This window comes from Ovis canadensis, chromosome 9, assembly GCF_042477335.2.
Source record: "Ovis canadensis isolate MfBH-ARS-UI-01 breed Bighorn chromosome 9, ARS-UI_OviCan_v2, whole genome shotgun sequence".
Taxonomy (NCBI): Eukaryota; Metazoa; Chordata; class Mammalia; order Artiodactyla; family Bovidae; genus Ovis; species Ovis canadensis.
Window position 1 is genome coordinate 92,143,281 of NC_091253.1, and position 20,474 is coordinate 92,163,754.

Consider the following 20,474-nt stretch of genomic DNA (forward strand, 5'->3'; position numbering starts at 1 on the left):
AGAATTAACACCAGAACTCTTGCCAATATATGGTAGCCACACTCCCACACGTAAAGGAATAATGCCTGGCATGGCAGGGGCCTCCTGGATTTTGCTCCATCACTGCAGCTGGTGACTGTTCTGACCAGTTGGCACCTTGGCAACCATCCACCAGTTGGCAACCATCCACGGTTGCCAAACATTTTCAATCTTCATGCCGGTTGTACTGTGAGTACTGAAAGCTTAGTCACCTAGAGAAGTATGTGCTAATGGGTCTTTAATGTGTGGGCAAGGCGAGACAGGAATATCAAGCAGAAGGGATGGGAGGAGAGGGGAGGGAGCAGATGGTAAGGTGGCTTTTGTCTGCACCGTGAGAGGCAAACAGGATCTTAATGGCTTGCAGCCTGATAGAGAAGCTCCGGAAGACTGTTGTATTACCTTCTGTGGCTACCATAATGAATGACCATGAACTGGGCTTAAAAATAAAAGATATTTATTCTCTTACAGTTTGGGAAGTCAGAAGTCCAAACTGCCTCTGCAAGTCGTGGCAGGGCCATGCTCCCTCTGAAGATTCTAGAAGCACATCCTTTCTTGCCTCTTCCATCCTCCGGTGGCTACAAGTGTTCCTTGGCTTGTGGTAGCATCACACCAATCTCTGCCTTCCTCTTCACATGGCTTTGCTCAGTGATTTTCTATGTCTCAAATCTCCCTTGGCCTTTCTCTTGGAAGGACATCTGTCACTGGAGTTAAACCAAGATGATCTCATTTTGAGAGCCTTAATTATATCTGCAAAGACCTTTTCTCAAGATAAGTTCAATTCACAGGTTCTGGGGGTGAAAACTTGAACATATCTTTGGGGGGGCCACTATTCTCTATATCACCCCACTGAAATTATACACAAAAGCAGAAGCCTTTGCACAAAGATGGCACTTAATAAACACTGTAGCTGATACATATCTTCATTGTGGTTGATAATTTTCAGAAGACTGTAATTCTATGACATGGAAGAGTGTGAGGTGGGAGCCTTGGTGCCTACCCAGAAATGCTACCCAGAAGCATGCTGCTTTGCTCTAGCAGGGAATCTGTCTCCTCGTCTTTTCCAGCTTCTAGAAGCCACCTGCATTCCTTGGATCCTGGCCTCACATCACTCCCTCCTCCACTTACCATCACATCTTCTCTCTCTCACTCTGACCTTCCTGCTTCCCTTTGATAAGGATTCTCATGATTTATTGGGTCCACCCAGATAGTCCAGGATAATCACCCTATCACAAAAGTCTTCATTTAATCTTATCTGCAAAGCTTCTTTTCTGTACAGTTGGGTTCCAGGGATTAGAATGTGAACATTTTGGGGGGTTATTGTTCTGTTGACCAGAGTCGGGAACTTGGGTTTCATTCTAAGAGCAATAGGACCTAGTGGGTTTTAAGGAAGGGACTGAAACCAGCAGAACTAGTCTGTGATACAAGCAGAAGAATCATACTGAATAGCAGAGACAAACAGACTAGCCGTGGCCAGAGGGTTTTAAAGTTTAGAAGCAACTTATACAACACATTTAAACTTATAAGCTAGCTGGCCATGTGTAGGAAAACTGGTTTGGGTCTTTGTCAATCAATCTTTGGAAGTTTTTGTGAAGCAAAGCCCCGAGTCCCAGGATGCCTTTGGTTATTATTATAGGTGGACAGCTGGACAAGGTGGACCAGATGTCTATTTGGGTCAAGATTCTATGCCCATGATGAGTAGGCCAGGTGTATGTGTGCCTGGGGTAATGCTGTTTTAGTAGACAAGAGTTCCTATCCAAGTGTTGTCCCGTAGAGAAAGATACTGGAACCAATTCAGGAATAAGGAAATGGTCAAACAGCCATAAGAAGGAATGCTGTGAAACTTTCAGAAATCCAGAAATGTGGATCACGTTGATTCCCAGAAATGCTTTATTAACACTAAGTACAAAGGGTACACAGAACTGTTTATATGGATTACATGTGTGTTTAAGGAATATGTAAATCACTAAAAATTTTAATAAAGGTTTAACTTCTCTCAAAAGTTTGGGAGGTTCATTCCAACACATCTGGGCTTCTGGCAACAGCTTCCTGTCTCTGATCTTGCTCAGAATTGTTCAGAATGCCTTCCAGAGGCTCCTTTAGAGTTGGCTTTCCCTGCTCCTCTCTTCGCTGGTTTCTGATCCCATTCCTCCCTGCTTCCACTGTCTTTACAACCTCCATTCTACCTTGTTTAGATGACCTGTTAGGATAAAGCTCCTGAGCCCACTGGCTGGTCCAGGAGTCCTGGCTCGCCCTTCACAGATACAGGTGAGCAGGCTCCCTGCCCGTGTCACTCAAAGTCAGACCAGCCAGGCCAGCCAGCAGGTTTCAGCTCCAAGTAGGGATCAGAGAGATGAGATAATACTTCCTTTCCAGAAACACATTGCCTGGAAAAGTTACAAGTTATTTACCAACTAGTATAAGAAAAATTGTGCTCAGTGAGAAATTTTTCATAGCAACACAAATCTTAGAGCTGACACTGAATATTGAGATCCAGAAAGGATATTATCCGATGACACCTTGATGAGGAAAATGAAACAAACATCAAGAAGCCAAAAATGTCCTTCAGGAGACAGGACAACAATATGGTTGTGATGTACAGTTGTCCATTGCATCAAACCATACAGCCTGGCACTGGGGAACAGGGCAGAATAGCATAAAGATTCAAAAACGCAAACATCCTGAACTCAGATTTTCTGAGCTCAAGCTCTAGCTCTGTCACTGATGCTTTTGAACAAGTGATTTAACCACTCTTTGTCTTGGTTTCTATACCTTCTCAATCTAGATAATAATAGTACCTTACTTTATTGGGTTGTTTTGAAGATTAAATGAGTAAATATATAAAAGCACTCAGAACAGTACCTGGAATGTAGCAAGAACTCAATGTGTGTTAGCCATTATTATTTTTACTGAAATACATCCAACACTATATCACTGACATGGAAAACTGCTTAGATAACCTATCTGGCTTCTCAAATAAGTGGTGCCCATGAACCAAAGCTCACAGAGCATTGCAATTTTATCTACTGATATAAGCTCCATGAAGGCATCTTGATGGTAGCTGGACTGAAGCATGTTCTGTCTGGTGCATGCTTTGTTGGTGCAGCAAGATGCTAATGAGATCACAGAGCAGAAAAGCGAAGTTTACAACCATCTCTCAAGCATAAGCCACTGGCCCGAAGGACATCTGGTCACCATTACTGGGTATTATTGGACTATTGACCTCCTTATTGGGGAAATTACACAGCCATAGTCAACATATGTTAGGTCTTTAGGATCCCATTTCTGAGTACATAAGAATGCATTTTACCACCACCCAGGGGATTGGATAAGGATAATTCAAAGAAAATAGGAAAAGAATCCATATAAGAACATGTTGATACACAACTTTGAATTGCTTGCAACTAAGACAAAATATCACATAAAAGGAACCAGAGACAGACAAACATGCATAATCTTGGATAAGTCACTTTTCATTTTACCAGTCTCAGTTTCCTTACTAACAAACAGATGGAGGTGTAGATGGTGACCTAGATCAGCCTACTGGAAGACCAAATGATTTCATACGTGAAACACCCAGAATCTCACATAGCACATTATTAGAAAGACTATCTTAGAGGATCTATTATAAGAAGTATCCCATTTACTCTGCCCCCTGAAACTTCTAATCCAATTCTGAGAATATAAAGAAATACTATGCTGTAGAGAAAAAAAAACCATAAGAAATTAACATGTGATATAGTATTATTAACTAAAGTACAGATATTGTTCAAATTTCACAAAATTTTTTGCTAGTGTCCATTATCCTTTATTCAAAATTCCACATTGTATTTAGCTGCATTGAGCAGCTTCAGCTACATGCAACAAATTCTGCAGTTTTCTTTTCATTTTTATTGTTACAAATATTTTCTGGTTTTACTTATTATGGCTTCTTAGATATAACCATTATGTAAAAGTGGACATTTAACCTCCAAATATGTGGGGTTTTTTAAGTAGCTTTGATATTAACTTCTCATTTAAATGCTTTCTTCTCTGCAATCACCCTCTGTGTTTTTTCAGTCTTTTAGCTTTATTGAGGCTTTCAATGGCTAAGTCAAAGATCTCTCTTGGTAAATGACACATTGCATTTGAAAATATGTGGGTTATTTTCAAATATCTTTTGATAATGATTTCTAACATAATTCCAGAGTGATAAGAGAACAGACTCTGTACGATTTCAATACCTTTAGACCATGAAATTTTTGTACCATTTTTTTATGTCCCTGGATATGTCCCAGTATCTCCTAGTTTATAGTCTAAGAGAACTTGAATAGAATTTGTATCCTACTGTTGTGTGAAAATTGTATAAATCTTAATAATGTTGAATTGGTTCATGGTGTTTTCAGGTCTGCCAAATACTTATACTTTTCGTATATTCATTCTACTAATTTTTGAGAGTTTGATACTGGAACTTCAACAAAAATCTTAATTTACCTACTTAAAAATAATTGTAGTATATAGTGGAACTATATGCAACTTTGTTCTGTATTTTCCAAGTCTCCTATAAAAATGTTATCATAAATGCTTTTATAGTTTAGCATAATATCAAAATGTTTTCATAATTTAAAAAGAAGAAAGAGAAAAAAAGAGAAAGCAAGAAAACAATTCAATTTATAATTGTATTAAAAAGAATAACATACCCAGAAATAAACTTAATCAAGGAGGTGAAAGACCTAAACTCCGAAAACTGCAAAACACTGATGAAAGAAATTGAAGATGATACAAAGAAATGAAAAGATAGCCTGTGTTTTTGGATTGGAAGAGTTAACATTGTTAAAAATGTCCACACAACTCAAAGCAATCCACAAATTCAATGCAGTCCCTATTAAAATACCAATGGCATTTTTCACAGAACTAGAAAAAAGTAATTCTAAAATTTATATGGAAATGCAAAAGTCCCTGAATAGCCAAAACTATTTTGAGAAAGAGGAACAAAGTTAGAAGTATCATGTTGCCTGATTTCAGACTATACCACAATATTACCGTAATCAAAACAGGATAGTACAGGCACAAAAACAGGCACACAGATGAAGGTAACAGAATGGCCCAGAAACAAACCCAAGCATATATGGTCAATTAATCCATGACAAAGGTGGCAAAAATATACACTGGGGAAAGGACAGTGTCTTCAGTAAAGGGTGTTAGGAAACTGGACAGCTACATGCAAAAGAATCTAAATGAACTACCTTCTTACACCATATACAAAAATAAAATGAATTAAAGACTTAACAGTAAAATCTGAAACCACAAAACTCCTAGAAGAAAACATTGGCAGTACACCATCTGACATCAATCTTAGTAATTATTTTTCAGCTCTGGTCTCCTTAGGCTAGTGAAACAAAACCAAAGATAAACAAATGAGACTGTATCAAACTAAAGAGCTTTTGTACAGCAAAGGAAAACATCAACAAAATGAAAAAATCCACCTACTGATTGAGAAAAGATATTTGCAAACAATATATCTGATAAGAAGTTAATACCCAAAATATATAAAGAACTCATACAACCCAACATTAAAAAAAAAATCAACATGATTAAAAAATAGACAGAGGACCTGAATAAACACTTGTCCAAAGAAGACATACAGATGGCCAACCCATTCAGTTCAGTTCAGTCGCTCAGTCATGTCCAGCTCTTTGCAACCCCATGAATCGCAGCACGCCAGGCCTCCCTGTCCATCACCATCTCCTGGAGTTCACTCAGACTCACGTCCATCGAGTCCGTCATGCCATCCAACCATCTCATCCTCTGTCGTCCCCTTCTCCTCGTGCCCCTAATCCCTCCAGCATCAGAGTCTTTTCCAATGAGTCAACTCTTCACATGAGGTGGCGAAAGTACTGGAGTTTCAGCTTTAGCATCATTCCTTCCAAAGAAATCCCAGGGCTGATCTGCTTCAGAATGGATTGGTTGGATCTCTGCAGTCCAAGGGACTCTCAAGAGTCTTCTCCAACACCATAGTTCAAAAGCATCAATTCTTCAGTGCTCAGTCTTCTTCACAGTCCAACTCTCACATCCATACATGGGTACTGGAAAAACCATAGCCTTGACTAGATGGACCTTAGTTAGCAAAGTAATGTCTCTGCTTTTGAATATGCTATCTAGGTTGGTCATAACTTTTCTTCCAAGGAGTAAGTGTCTTTTAACTTCATGACTGCAATCACCATCCCCAGTGATTTTGGAGCCCCCAAGAATAAAGTCTGACACTGTTTCCACTGTTTCCCCATCTATTTCCCATGAAGTGATGGGACCAGATGCCATGATCTTCGTTTTCTGAATGCTGAGCTTTAGGCCAACTTTTTCACTCTCCTCTTTCACTTTCATCAAGAGGCTTTTGAGTTCCTCTTCACTTTCTGCCATAAGGGTGGTGTCATCTGCATATCTGAGGTGATTGATATTTTTCCTGGCAATCTTGATTCCAGCTTGTGTTTCTTCCAGTCCAGCGTTTCTCATGATGTACTCTGCATAGAAGTTAAATGAGCAGGGTGACAATATACAGCCTTGACGTACTCCTTTTCCTATTTGGAACCAGTCTGTTTGTTGTTCCATGTCCAGTTCTAACTGTTGCTTCCTGACCTGCATATAGGTTTCTCAAGAGGCAAGTTAGGTGGTCTGGTATTCCCATCTCTTTCAGAATTTTCCACAGTTTCTTGTGATCCACACAGTCAAAGGCTTTGGCATAGTCAATAAAGCAGAAATAGATATTTTTCTGGAACTCTCTTGCTTTTTCCATGATCCAGCCATAAAGCAACTCAAAACCATAGTGACGCAACACCTCACACCTGTCACAATGGCTATCATCAAAGAGACAAGAAATAACAAGTGTCGGCAAGGATGTGGAGAAAAGGAAGCCCCTGTGCACTACTGGTGGGAGCGTAAATTGCTGACAGATGGGAACTGACTTCTTGTGGTGATCGTTTAGGAATGTATAGGAATATGAATCATTATGTTGTACATCTGAAATAATGCAGTATTGCAAGTCCATTATACTTCAATTTTTTAAAAAAGAAAGAAATACAGCTGTCAGGGTGATATGAAGAGGATCTGATAGCAACTGAACACACAATAGGGTTACTTACAGGAGGGGAAAGACTAAGGACAAGAAATGTGAATCCTTTATAATGGGTATATATGCAATGCCTTTTGTTTCAGATGAGACATTACCTTTTTAATACTGGACTGTAAGCATAACTGCTCTCTGCTTTACGGGGAGACACTATCTGTATCTTCCAAGGCTCTTCACTACATAAACTTCCCTAGATGAAGCTAAGAAAGATAATCCAGAATAAAAGGAAGTCAGTATCTCTGCTTGCGAGCCATGCAGAAACAAGAAAGATATGTGGAGAATTATCTCCCATTACTGGGTTGGGAAGATCCCCTGGAGAAGGAAATGGCAATCCACTCCAGCACTCTTGCCTGGAAAATCCCATGGACAGAGGAGCCTGATAGGGGTGCCTGAGGTCACAAAGAGTCGGACACGACTGAGCGATTTCACTTTCACAGTGGAGGCTATAGCCCACAGGGTTGTAAAGGGTTCGACACAACTGAAGCCACTTAGCCTGCCCAGTGGGGGCTCAGTGGTAAAGAATCCACCTGCCAATGCAGGAGACAGGTTCCATCCCTGAATCAGGAAGATCTCCTGGAGTAGGAAATGGCAATACACTCCAATATTCTTGCCTTGAAAACTCCATAGACAGAGGAGCTTGGCAGGCTATGGAGTCACAAAAAGTCAGACACGACTGAGTGAATGAGCACACACACGGTTCTTACTAGCAAATTCCACTTCCTAACCTTTTTGTATAAATACCCTGATGCCGGGAAAGATTGAAGGCGGGAGGAGAAGGGGACGACAGAGGATGAGATGGTTGGATGGCATCACCGACTCAATGGACATGAGTTTGAGTAAGCTCCAGGAATTGGTGATGGACAGGGAAGCCTGGTGTGCTACAGTCCGTGGGGTCGCAAAGAGTCGGACACGTCTGAGTGACTGAACTAAACTATGAAGACCATAGGGCTTTATTGTGTGTGCTATGATCTGATGTTCATAAACGTAAAAGTGGACATTCTAAAATCTTTTTTGCGTGGTGATTATAATAGACCACTGCAGCAATGCTTAAATGCAAAGGTAAGACACCTATTGTCATTTTATTCTTTTGAGAGTTTTAGAAATTGACCAGTCTTTGCCTGGGCCTTTCTAGGCTGTACTTGGTAAGTATTTACCAGCTCCACCTAAAAGAGTACAGATAGGTGTCCACCTGGTTGAACCAGGCTACCTGGAATGACAGGGCAGGCATCAATCAGGTACACTTCCTCGTGAACAGCTTTCCCCAGCACCATGGGAATAAATTTCCAGTAAGTTGCAGGGCAAGATTTCCAGCAAGTTCCATTGAAATAGCACGACAGTGGCTTGTTCCGCCATCAGAGAGACACAGCTGTGCCCTTTCGAACAAGGTCTGGATCCAGCTGTAGGTGGGGAGATGGAAATGCTTTGATCTTTCTCAGGTGCTCTGTCAGCCCTGGGGCAGGACTGCTCCATATACCCACTCTCCCTGCATTCTTTGGGACTCTACTTTTCCCTAGCCAATCTAATGTTTAACATATCCGGCTATGGTTAATAATTCTTTTTTTCACTTGTTTAATAATTCTTATTGAGATGCAGTTGGTTTACAATGCTGTGTCAATTTCAGATAACAGCAAAGTGAATAATTCTGTAGACTGAACTTTAACCTGTTCAAATGATCTTGTGACTTCTCTCTCCTGGTGGAACCTGAATGACACAGTTTAGGGGGTGGGGGGGGGGGGCAGGGATCAGGCCCTGATGACACTGGCTGGGCTAGAAGGCTTGTTCTTCCTCTGGACTTTTCAGTTATGTAGGCCAATGCTTTTTTTTTCCTTAATGGATCCATGTTGAACTGGGTTTTCTGCCTCTAGCAAATTAAAGAATCTCAATTACATAAGCCACAAAAGAAGGAACAATTAAAGGAACAAGAAATGTTTATCTAGGAAAAAAGTCACCTTCCTAGCAGGCAGTATGAGAACAATTTACATTTCCATTGTGTGAAACAATTTGCATATTATGATCAGTTTGAATTATATGACCATAATATAATTTGTCACCTGATGACCACACGACTGAGCGAGTCACACTAACATCATTTGTCATCTGATGACCAAATTAGAACCAATGGGTAGAAGTTACAGAGAGACAAAATCTCAATTCACATGACAGCGTAAGGGAAACTTTTCAGCAATTCAGGATTCACGTGGAATGAACTGCCTTGTCCTTTGGGGGCGCTCTGTCCCTGGAAGGGTTGGGGTACAAGAGGTGGGTGAGTCACTGTTAGGTATGCTATGGAAGGGATGCTTGCTTTGGGTAAAATATGCAACTAAACGACCTGTAAAGTCTTTCCCAAGTCTGCTGCTGCTGCTGCTAAGTCACTTCAGTCGTGTCCGACTCTGTGAAACCCCAGAGACGCCAGCCCACCAGGCTCCCCCGTCCCTGGGATTCTCCAGGCAAGAACACTGGAGTGGGTTGCCATTTCCTTCTCCCAAGTCTAAGATTCTACTATTAGATTGTGGAAATTCCTTAACCCAAATGCCATTAGTCAGTCCCAGTTAAGAGAAAAACCAGACAAGGGCAACATTGTGCATTATGTGAACCACTTGGGATTGGAACTTCGGGTACTGCCAGATGTTATCATAAGATGCAAAGAAAATGGACTAAGTCACCAGATAGGGGTGTTTAAATAGATTTCTTTGCCCTGCTCAGAACACAATGTATTGCATGAAAAACAGGAAAGCAATTACTGTAAATAAAATCATTCTAAAAATAAACATATTAAAACCTTGGTTTTAATTTAGTTTGAGCATATTTACCTGATTCAGATTGCTTGAACGAGAAGGTAAATGAAAAGCACTCCAAGATCCGGCTTCACCCAAGGTATGGAACATTAAGCTGGGAGGCAGCCAACATTGACTCTATTCCTGCTTTTTATAGTGACCTTGGGGCAAGAGGGAGGGGAAGAGAAATAAGAAAAAGAACTTGATTTTGCTGAGGTTTGGCTTGTCCAAGTACAAGAATCAACAAAACAGTAGTCACACCTACATCACAGAGTGTGTGAAAGTTAAACAGGAAATGCCTGCAAAAATAGAAAACAATGTGTTTGTCTATGAACATAATAGATATTTTGAGTCAGAATCTTTCAATGCAGAGGTTTCTGGGAATAAATTACACTGAAAGCTGCATTATTCAGCCAATATTTCCCAACACCTTCTGAATTAATATAACTTCTAAAGTTATCTCAATCAAAACTAGCCAGTTCTAGCATGTAGGACAAGTTGGTTTAACATATACCTAAAAAAAGAAAGAAAGAAAGTGAAACTAAAACATACCAAAAAAAATCAGAAACACAGTGTACTCAAAGACATAATGTATTCAGGAAGTCAGAGGCAACGTTGCATCTGACTATATACGGAATAGTCCTCTAGACCAAACATTTCAGCAAATCAGATCATTTCCTTTTCACTATCGACCTTTTTTTTTTTCCTTTTCTTTAAGAGGAAAAAAAGAATTTCAACCACAGCTCCATCACAGGTTTTATGGAGCAAAACTTGCTTTCAATTTTAATTACTTAATTTGTCCTTCTATTTACTATTGTTTCTTCTATGTATTCTTTGCATGCAGACCGCATCCTGAGCAGGAAATCATTTTAAAACCTAATTCTTACGGATATCCTCATTTCAAGGACATTTTATTTATTTACACAGACTGAGGGAAGGCAGGAATTGATTAGGAGCCAGGAAAGGTAGGGACGGCCCCTGGACTGAGCCTTTACAATTTGACTTCCCTGATCAATTAAAATCAATTTCTAGATCAGGTGAACCCATCCATGTTTAGCTCACTCCAAAGCCTCGTGTATGGCTTAAGGGTTGTTATCTGCAGCCCAGACCAACACAGCAGAGCCTCAACACACTCTGTCCTAGAGGGAAAGCGTTTGGGACAGCACAGTTGCAGAGATTCTCCTGAAGCCTGGAGCAATGAAAGGGGTACCAGAGGAAGCATTAGAGGCCAAACTTCCGCTAATAGTTTATTTAATAGGCACTTACAGACGCTCTAGTATAGGTAATGCTTTAGCGGCGAGAAGACAGAGATCGAGTGGCCAGAAATGAAGAGAATAGGCGGGGTGTGCCTCTAGCAAATCCCAGTGAGAAGGCTTGGGCTCTGTAACCTGAGGTGAAGAGACAGGAGGGGCAGAGCACCCAAGAGGCTGGTGTTACGAGAGGAGCTCCCGTCTCTGTTTAGTGCAGGGAAAGTACTAGGAAGTCTTCCTAGGCCACACCGTGCATAAACCATGGAAGTTTTGGCCAGGCAGTGGAAGGGAAGGCGTGCAGAGAATGTAAAGGCAATCACCGTGAGCACGGTCATCTTTGTCAGCCAACACGGAAACCCAGGAGCACTGGTCAGGGCTGGCGGGGTCCCATAGGAACACGCCTTGAGAGGGAAGCCACTTTCAAGGGAAATGGGTCTCTCTGGATTAGAAAGTTGCCCTCACAACGTTGGCAGTATTGTGGCATCGACATATGAAGAGAAGCTTCAAGGTTTGAGGTCACTGCGTTGGGGATAGCTCGAGCTGCACTTTAACATCAGCACTGGCCTGTTGACATATGCTCGAACAAGACATTAAACATGAGCATGTATCTTCTAAAATTCAAGGACAGAGACACGTTACTCCTTTCTTAGCACACGGTCATAAGGAAGGGCTTGCTGGGAAATGAGGCCTTGGGAGTAAATAGGATTTTAGGATTCAGGGATTCTACCCCACCTTCTCAGTGGTAAAGAACCCGCCCACCAATGCAGGAGCTGCAGGTTCGATCCCTGGGTTGGGAAGATCCCCTGGAGAAGGAAATGGCAACCCACTCCAGTATTCTTGCCTGGGAAATCCCATGGACAGAGGAGCCCGGGGGGCTACGGTCCATGGGGTTACAAAAGCATTGGACGTGACTGAGCGACTAAACAACAACAATCCCCGCTTCAGTACAACTAGAAGTTTGGCTCTTTCCTTCTGGTGGGCGAGGATGGAGGGTGCACTCCAGTCCCAAAGAAGGGCATGACCAGGTCCAGGTACCACGTAGCCCAGTGCCTGACACACAGAATTCACAGCACACAGAACTCATGTAAACACCTGAACAGATGAGCCAAGAGTTGAAGGGGATGGGAGGAGACAAAACCAGGTCTCTGCCTTGTTACCAGAGGCTCTGAAGGAAGATCGTCCTGTTTCTGTTCTCAAGTCACAAAGTGAAAAATATTCCTCTCAGTGGGTGCTATCAGGTTAAAAGTTTTCCTTGCTTTTAGTCTGAATTGGCTCAGCTGGTAAAGAATCCGCCTGCAATGCGGGAGACCTGGGTTTGATCCCTGGGTTGGGAAGACCCCCTGAAGAAGGAAAAGGCTACCCACTTCAGCACTGTGGCCTGGAGAATTCCAGGGACTGTATAGTTCACGGGGTCACAAACAGTTGGATACGACTGAAGGAATTTCACTCCACTCACTCACTCAGTCTAAATTGGCCCAAACAAGAAATGGTGGAAGTGAAGCCAGAAATCTTACAACTCTCTTGGGAAAGATAGTAGTTTTCATACCTGTCGTTTGTTTCGGTTTCCCTGGTGGCTCAGATGGTAAAGCGTCTGCCTGCAATGCGGGAAATTAAGGTTCAATCCCTGGGTTGGGAAGATCCCCTGGAGAAGGGAAAGGCTATCCAACTCCAGTATTCTTGTCTGGAGAATTCCATGAAAGGGAAGCCTGTAGGCTACAGTCCATGTGGTTGCAGAGTCTGACACAACTGAGCAACAAACATGTATTAACAGTGGTAGGTTCTTTTGTGTTTTATCACACTCGGGAAAAATGTAGACTGATGGTGCACACGTTTATCATTATTAGGTGGTCTCAGAAAATTGACTAAACAATAGATTAGTTAACCATTTTTCTTTTGTTTCTATTCTAACAAGTGTAGCTTCTCTACGGAAATAGAAAAGTGAAAAACCATATGATTGTATATACCTTATTTTGTCAAACAAGTTTCAACAACTGTTAATTTTATGGGGCTATTTAAAATATTCTACAGAATGTTGCTTACTCATAAGACTTTATATGTAAGCATGTTTATGGACAATTTTAAAATTAAAAAAATGAAGAAACATCCTTATAGAATACATCACAAAAGGATGCTGGTGAGATTATGTATTGATATGAGAGGTCTAATATTAATTAAAGAGAGCAGTGAACAAAACTGTATAATATGCAGTGTAATCTTAATTTTAAATAAATATTATGTGCTTAATTAAAAATCATAAGGGTGGAAAATAGAATGGTGGTTGTCAGCGGCTGGGGGCGGGGAGAATGAGGTGTTGGTGAGGAGCAGGTATAGAGTTTCAGTTCCACAAAATGAAAGAGTTTTAGAGATGATTAGTGATGAAGTCTGCACAAGGATGTGAAACTACCTAACGCCACTGAATTGGACACTTAACAGTGGGTAAAATGATGATTTTTTTAAAATATTTTTTAATTTATTTGGCTGTGCTGGGTCTTAGGTGGGGCATACAGGATGTTTAATTTTCATGTGGACCTTTAGTCTTGGCATGCAAACTCTTAGTGGGATCTAATTTTCTGACCAGGGATTGAACCCAGGCCCCTTGTACTGGGAGCACAGAGTCTTAGCCACTGGACCAGCAGCAAAGTCCCTAAATTTTATGTTATGTATATTTTACTATAATTTATAAAATTATATATCCAAGTTAAAAGTCTAGACAAAAACCCCAGAAGTCATTATTTCAGAGTGGCGGAATTATAGATGGTTTATTTTCTTTATGATTTTCCACAACAAATATTTTTTAATAAAAACACAGTTTGAAACACCTCTTTTCAAACTCCAGCTTTCTTAGATTTCTCAAGTCATCAGTCTACTTTGCAACTTCCTCAAGATTTCGCCAAGCACAGCTACTAGGCTTTCTTCTTCTCGGGACACAATCTGTAGAATTTCCCATTCAGGTTTCATAGAATTAGAAAAACCAATCTCCCAAATAGTCCAAGAGATTTCAGTTCCATCCTCATAGTCGTAATGTCAATTTTAAATTCAAATTTTAAATTTTAAATGTCAATTTTAAATGTCAATTTTTAAATACAGTGGTCACTATACCTGTAAAGTTTTCCAGCTTCTCCATGGCCTTTGCCCACCTAGTTTTCTCTGCATGTTCTCCCATCTCCTCCCTCTGTAGTTTAAGAATCGCAGTGACAGATGAGGTTTCACACCTTTCGCCATGACTGCCATCAGTTCACTGAGCTCTACACATCTCTCAATTCTGAGCACTCAAGATATAATAATAGACATTCTTTTTTTCCTTTTTTAATCTCTTAAGAAAATTTACTTTGGGAAAGCAGAACAGTCCTGATCAGCATATCACTGCTAAGGCAGAAGCTTCTCTCACCTGAAACTCTTTGGAAGCAAGGAGTTGTCGGAAATAAAGGACTACCATTTCAATAAATGAATCTTGGAAGGAAGTTCTTTTGTGAGCACATCAACTCCCAAAAGTTTAATTTTCATCTCAGGCATCAATAATATAAACATTATTGTCATAAAACTATTAAAAGATAAAAATATGAAACATTATTTTAACAACTGCATAGCATTCTACCTCTATTGTTGAACATTTCCATTGTTCCTAATTTTTTCCTTTTACCAATTATCCATTACCAATAAGGGAAGTACTTTCAAATTCTCAAATCGAGATGTCATGATTTAATCTTTGTTACTCATTCTTAACTTCATTTCACATGCAGTCAAGGACTGTGGCTGAGGCAATTCCCCATTTGGAAATTCGGGACATAGTGCATCATATATTTTGGTCATTTCCCATGAATGCTTGAAAAGAAGATTCTCTCTGAGTCCATAAGGTGCTTTGAAAAGGGGCAATATATCCAGCCACATGTAAAAATGGGAAAATGAGTTTGTTCTTGGACCCAAGGGCTCTACGATCTGCAAAGTTTAGGTGACTCCTTACCTCCCCTCAGGCCTTTTTAGATGGGATTCCACCAGCATTGCTGCTGATGAGCAATGCCACCAGAGACTACTCCATCTCCAAGTGTGCAAGATCTCGGCTTCCACTTTGGCAACTGCAGTAACATCAGTAATAGCAGAACCAGCTCTGTCCTGCAGCTTTCCTCATATGAAATCCTCAAAATTAGGCTTGCCTGCATTTGATCCGTGGAGTCTCAGATACTGACTGAGATGGAAGCTTTGGGGGAAAAAAATCAGTGTGGACCAGGGGCTCAGAGAAGATGCTAAAGGTGAAAAGGTCACAACATGACCCAGTTTGGGTTAGATAGTTCCAATACTCTGGCAAGATGTTTATACTTATAGTTATTATTAAGACATACGTATCTTAAAATTTACTGGATGACTATAGCCTCCACTACTTACTAGCTCTGCAGTTTCCACATCCATAAAATGGGAAGAATAATGCTGGCCTCTTAAGGTTATAGGGAAGCCTAATGACCAACGTCTGCTTAATAATATTAATTCCTTCTTTTATCAGCTGTTGTTTCTTAGTCTATTAACCAAGGACTGCTTTTCATCCCTATTCACCTTGATTACTTGAATTGTTCATAAATTTGCAGAGAAACACACCTTGTCAGCCTGACCTCCTGCAAGGCCGAGTAATTTCTTCTAAGTCCCAGTTGTGATGTCCCTCCTCTTCGCATTCTTCACCTTCTGACCCTTTCCCACCCCAAGTTTCTGTGCCCACTGCCCACAGCTCCCAAATGTGCACACACTTCTAAATAAGGAGAACTTGCATCCTGGTTTGACCTGAATTGGCAATTAAACTATCGGTGAATTGGGTCAAGTATCAAACACCTACAGTCAGCAAAAACAAGACCAGGAGCTGACTGTAGCTCAGATCATGAACTCCTTATTGCCAAATTCAGACTTAAATTGAAGAAAGTAGGGAAAACCACGAGGTCATTCAAGTATGACCTAAATCAAATCTCTTACGATTATACAGTGGAAGTGACAAATAGATTCACAGGATTAGATCTGATAGACAGAGTGCCTGAAGAACTATGGACGGAGGCAGTGATCAAGACCATCCCAAGGAAAAGAAATGCAAAAAAGGTAAAATGGTTGTCTGAGGAGGCCTTATAAATAGCTGAGAAAAGAAGAGAAGCTAAAGGCAAAAGAGAAAAGGAAAGATATACCCATTTGAAAGCAGAACTCCAAAGAATAGCAAGGAGAGATAAGAAAGCCTTCCCAAGCAATCAATGCAAAGAAATAAAGGGAAACAATAGAATGGGAAAGACTAGAGATCTCTTCAAGAAAATTAGAGATACCAAGGGAACATTTCATGCAAAAATGAGCACAATAAACGACAGAAATTATGTGGACCTAATGCAAGCAGAAGAACTGAACAAAAAAGATCTTCATGACCCAGATAATCATGATGGTGTTACCACTAATCTAGAGCAGGACATCCTGGAATGTGAAGTCAAGTGGGCCTTAGAGAGCATCACTACGAAGATGGAATTCCAGTTGAGCTGTTTCAAACCCTGAAAGATGATACTGTGAAAGTGCTGCACTCAATATGCCAGCAAATTTAGAAAACTCAGCAGTGGCCACAGGACTGGAAAAGGTCAGTTTTCATTCCAATTCCAAAGAAAGGCAATGCCAAAGAATGCTCAAACTACCGCACAATTGCACTCATCTCGCATGCTAGTAAAGTAATGCTCAAAATTCTCCAAGCCAGGCTTCAGCAATACATGAACTGTGAACTCCCAGATGTTCAACCTGGTTTTAGAAAAGGCAGAGGAACCAGAGATCAAATTGCCAACATCCTCTGGATCATGGAAAAAGCAAGAGAGTTCCAGAAAAACATTAATTTCTGCTTTATTGACTATGCCAAAGCCTTTGACTGTGTGGCTCACAAGAAACTGTGGAAAATTCTGAAAGAGATGGGAATACCAGACCACCTAACCTGCCTCTTGAGAAATCTGTATGCAGGTCAGGAAGCAACAGTTAGAACTGGACATGGAACAACAGACTGGTTCCAAATAGGAAAAGAAGTAAGTCAAGGCTGTATATTGTCACCCTGCTTATTTAACTTCTATGCAGAGTACATCATGAGAAACGCTGGACTGGAAGAAACACAAGCTGGAATCAAGATTGCCGGGAGAAATATCAATAACCTCAGAAATGCAGATGACACCACCCTTATGGCAGAAAGTGAAGAGGAACTAAAAAGCCTCTTAATGAGAGTGAAAAAGTTGGCCTAAAGCTCAACATTCAGAAAATGAAGATCATGGCATCCGGTCCCATCACTTCATGGGAAATAGATGGGGAAACAGTGGAAACAGTGTCAGACTTTATTTTTCAGGGCTCCAGAATCACTGCAGATGGTGATTGCAGCCATGAAATTCAAAGACGCTTACTCCTTGGAAGAAAAGTTATGACCAACCTAGATAGTATATTCAAAAGCAGAGACATTACTTTGCCAACAAAGGTCTGTCTAGTCAAAGCTATGGTTTTTCCAGTGGTTATGTATGGATGTGAGAGATGGACTGTGAAGAAGGCTAAGTGCCAAAGAATTGATGCTTTTGAACTGTGGTGTTGGAGAAGACTCTTGAGAGTCCCTTGGACTGCAAGGAGATCTAGCCAGTCCATTGTAAAGGAGATCAGCACTGGGTGTTCTTTGGAAGGAATGATGCTAAAGCTGAAACTCCAGTACTTTGGCTACCTCATGCGAAGAGTTGACTCATTGGAAAAGACTCTGATGCTGGGAGGGATTGGGGGCAGAGGATGAGATGGCTGGATGGCATCACTGACTCGATGGACGTGAGTCTGAGTGAACTCCAGGAGATGGTGATGGACAGGGAGGCCTGGCGTGCTGCGATTCATGGGGTCGCAAAGAGTCAGACATGACTGAGCGACTGAACTGACCTGAATGGAAGCAGAAGATATTAAGAAGTGGCAACAATACACAGAATAACTATACAAAAAAGATCTTCATGACCCAGATAACCATGACTGTGTGACCACTCACCTAGAGCCAGACATCCTGGAATGCGAAGTCAAGTGGGCCTTGGAAAGTATCACTATGAACAAAGCTAGTGGAGGTGATGGAATTCCAGTTGAGCTATTTCAAATCCTAAAAGATGATGCTGTGAAAGTGCTGCACTCAACATGCCAGCAAATTTGGAAAACTCAGCAGTGGCCACAGGACTGGAAAACGTCAGTTTTCATTCTGATCCCAAAGAAAGGCAATACCAAAGATTGTTCAGACTACCACACAATTGTACTCATCTCACACACTAGCAAAGTAATGCTCAAAATTATCCAAGCCAGAGTTTATGGCCCATGAACTTCCAAATGTTCAACCTGGATTTAGAAAAGGCAGAGGAACCAGAGATCAAATTGCCACCATCCGTTGGATCATCAAAAAAGCAAGAGAGTTCCTGAAAAATACCTATTTCTGCTTCATTGACTATGCTAAAGCCTTTGACTGTATGGGTCACAGCAAACTATGGAAAATTCTTCAAGAGATGGGAATACTAGACCACTTGACCTGCCTTCTGAGAAATCTGTATGCAGGTCAAGAAGCAACAGTTAGAACTGGACATGGGAAAACAGACTGATTCCAAATCGGGAAAGGAGTATGTCAAGGCTGTATATTGTCATCCTGCTCATTTAACTTATATGCAGAGTATATCATGAGAAACGCTGGGCTGGATGAAGAACAAGTTGGAATCAAGTTTGCCGGGAGAAATATCAATCACCTCAGATATGCAGATGACACCACCCTTACGGCAGAAAGTGAAGAAGAACTAAAGAGCCTCTTGATGAAAGTGAAAGAGGAGAGTGAAAAAGCTGGCTTAAAGCTCAACATTCAGAAAACTAAGATCATGGCATCTGGTCCCATCACTTCAAGGAAAATAGATGGGGAAAAAATGGAAACAGTGTCAGACTTTATTTTGGGGGGCTCCAAAATCACTGCAGATGGTGACTGCAGTCATGAAGTTAAAAGACACTTACTCCTTGGAAGAAAAGTTAAGACCAACCTAGACAGCATATTAAAAGGCAGAGACATTACTTTGCCAACAAAGGTCTGTCTAGTCAAAGCTATGGTTTTTCCATGGTCATGTATGGATGTGAGAGTTGGACAATAAAGAAAGTGGAGTGCCGAAGAATTGATGCTTTTGAACTGTGGTGTTGGAGAAGACTCTTCAGAGTCCCTGGGATTGCAAGGAGATCCAACTAGTCCATCCTAAAGGAAATCAGTCCTAGGTGTTCATTGGAAGGACTGATGCTGAAGCTGAAACTCCAATACTTTGGCCACCTGATGCAAAGAGCCAACTCATTGGAAAAGACCTTGATGTTGGGAAAGATCAAAGGCAGGAGGAGAAGGGGACGACAGAGGATGAGATGGCTGGATGGCATCACTGACACGATGAACATGAGTTTGTGTTGGCTCAGGGAGTTGATGGACAGGGGGAACTGGCCTCTTGCAGTCCATGGGGTCGTAAAGAATCAGACACGACTGAGCAACTGAACTGACTAGCTGATCAAACACCTCTTAAAAATAATTGTTCAAACCTGCTACGTTTACAAAGATTCGTAAGCTGAACTTAAAAACTCAAGTTGAAGCTAGGATCTAGAAGGATGGTACTGATCAATATATTTTCAGTGCAGCAATGGAGAAACAGACATAGAGAACAGACTTATGGACACAAGGAGGAGGGAGGAGAGGGTGAGATGCATGGAGAGAGTAACACAGAAACTTACATTACCATATGTAAAATAGATAGCCGAGGGTAATCTGCTGTATGACTCAGGAAACTGAAACAGGGGCTCTGTATCAACCTAGAGAGCTGGGATGGGGAGGGAGATGGGAGGGAGGTTCAGGAGGGAGGGGACATGTGTATACCTATGACTGATTCATGTTGATGTTTGGCAGAAAACATCAAAATTCTGTAAAGCAATTATCCTTCAACTAAAAAATAAATACATTAAAAAAAAATTTTAAGAAGTTGTTTTTAATAATACAAAAATACAAAAAGTTACAAAAATACAAAATGTTACAAAAATATAATACAAAAAGTTGTTATTTATAATAATAAAGGTTATTATAAACTGAATATCCATTTTAAATTTAAAGACTAAATCGGCTTTTTACAGACATTCAAGCCCTGATGTTGACTGAGCTGGGTGGAGGAGGGTGCGGATCACACAGGACTTGGAAGAAAAGTAACAGGCACTGAGGAGCAGCCAGCCACCAGGGATTGCCTGCCTTGGGCTAGAGCCTAGGACAGTCTTGATGGATTGGCCTTTCCATGCTCTGCCTGCCTTGGCACCCCACCCTGGAGCTCAAAGGTCAATTGCCTT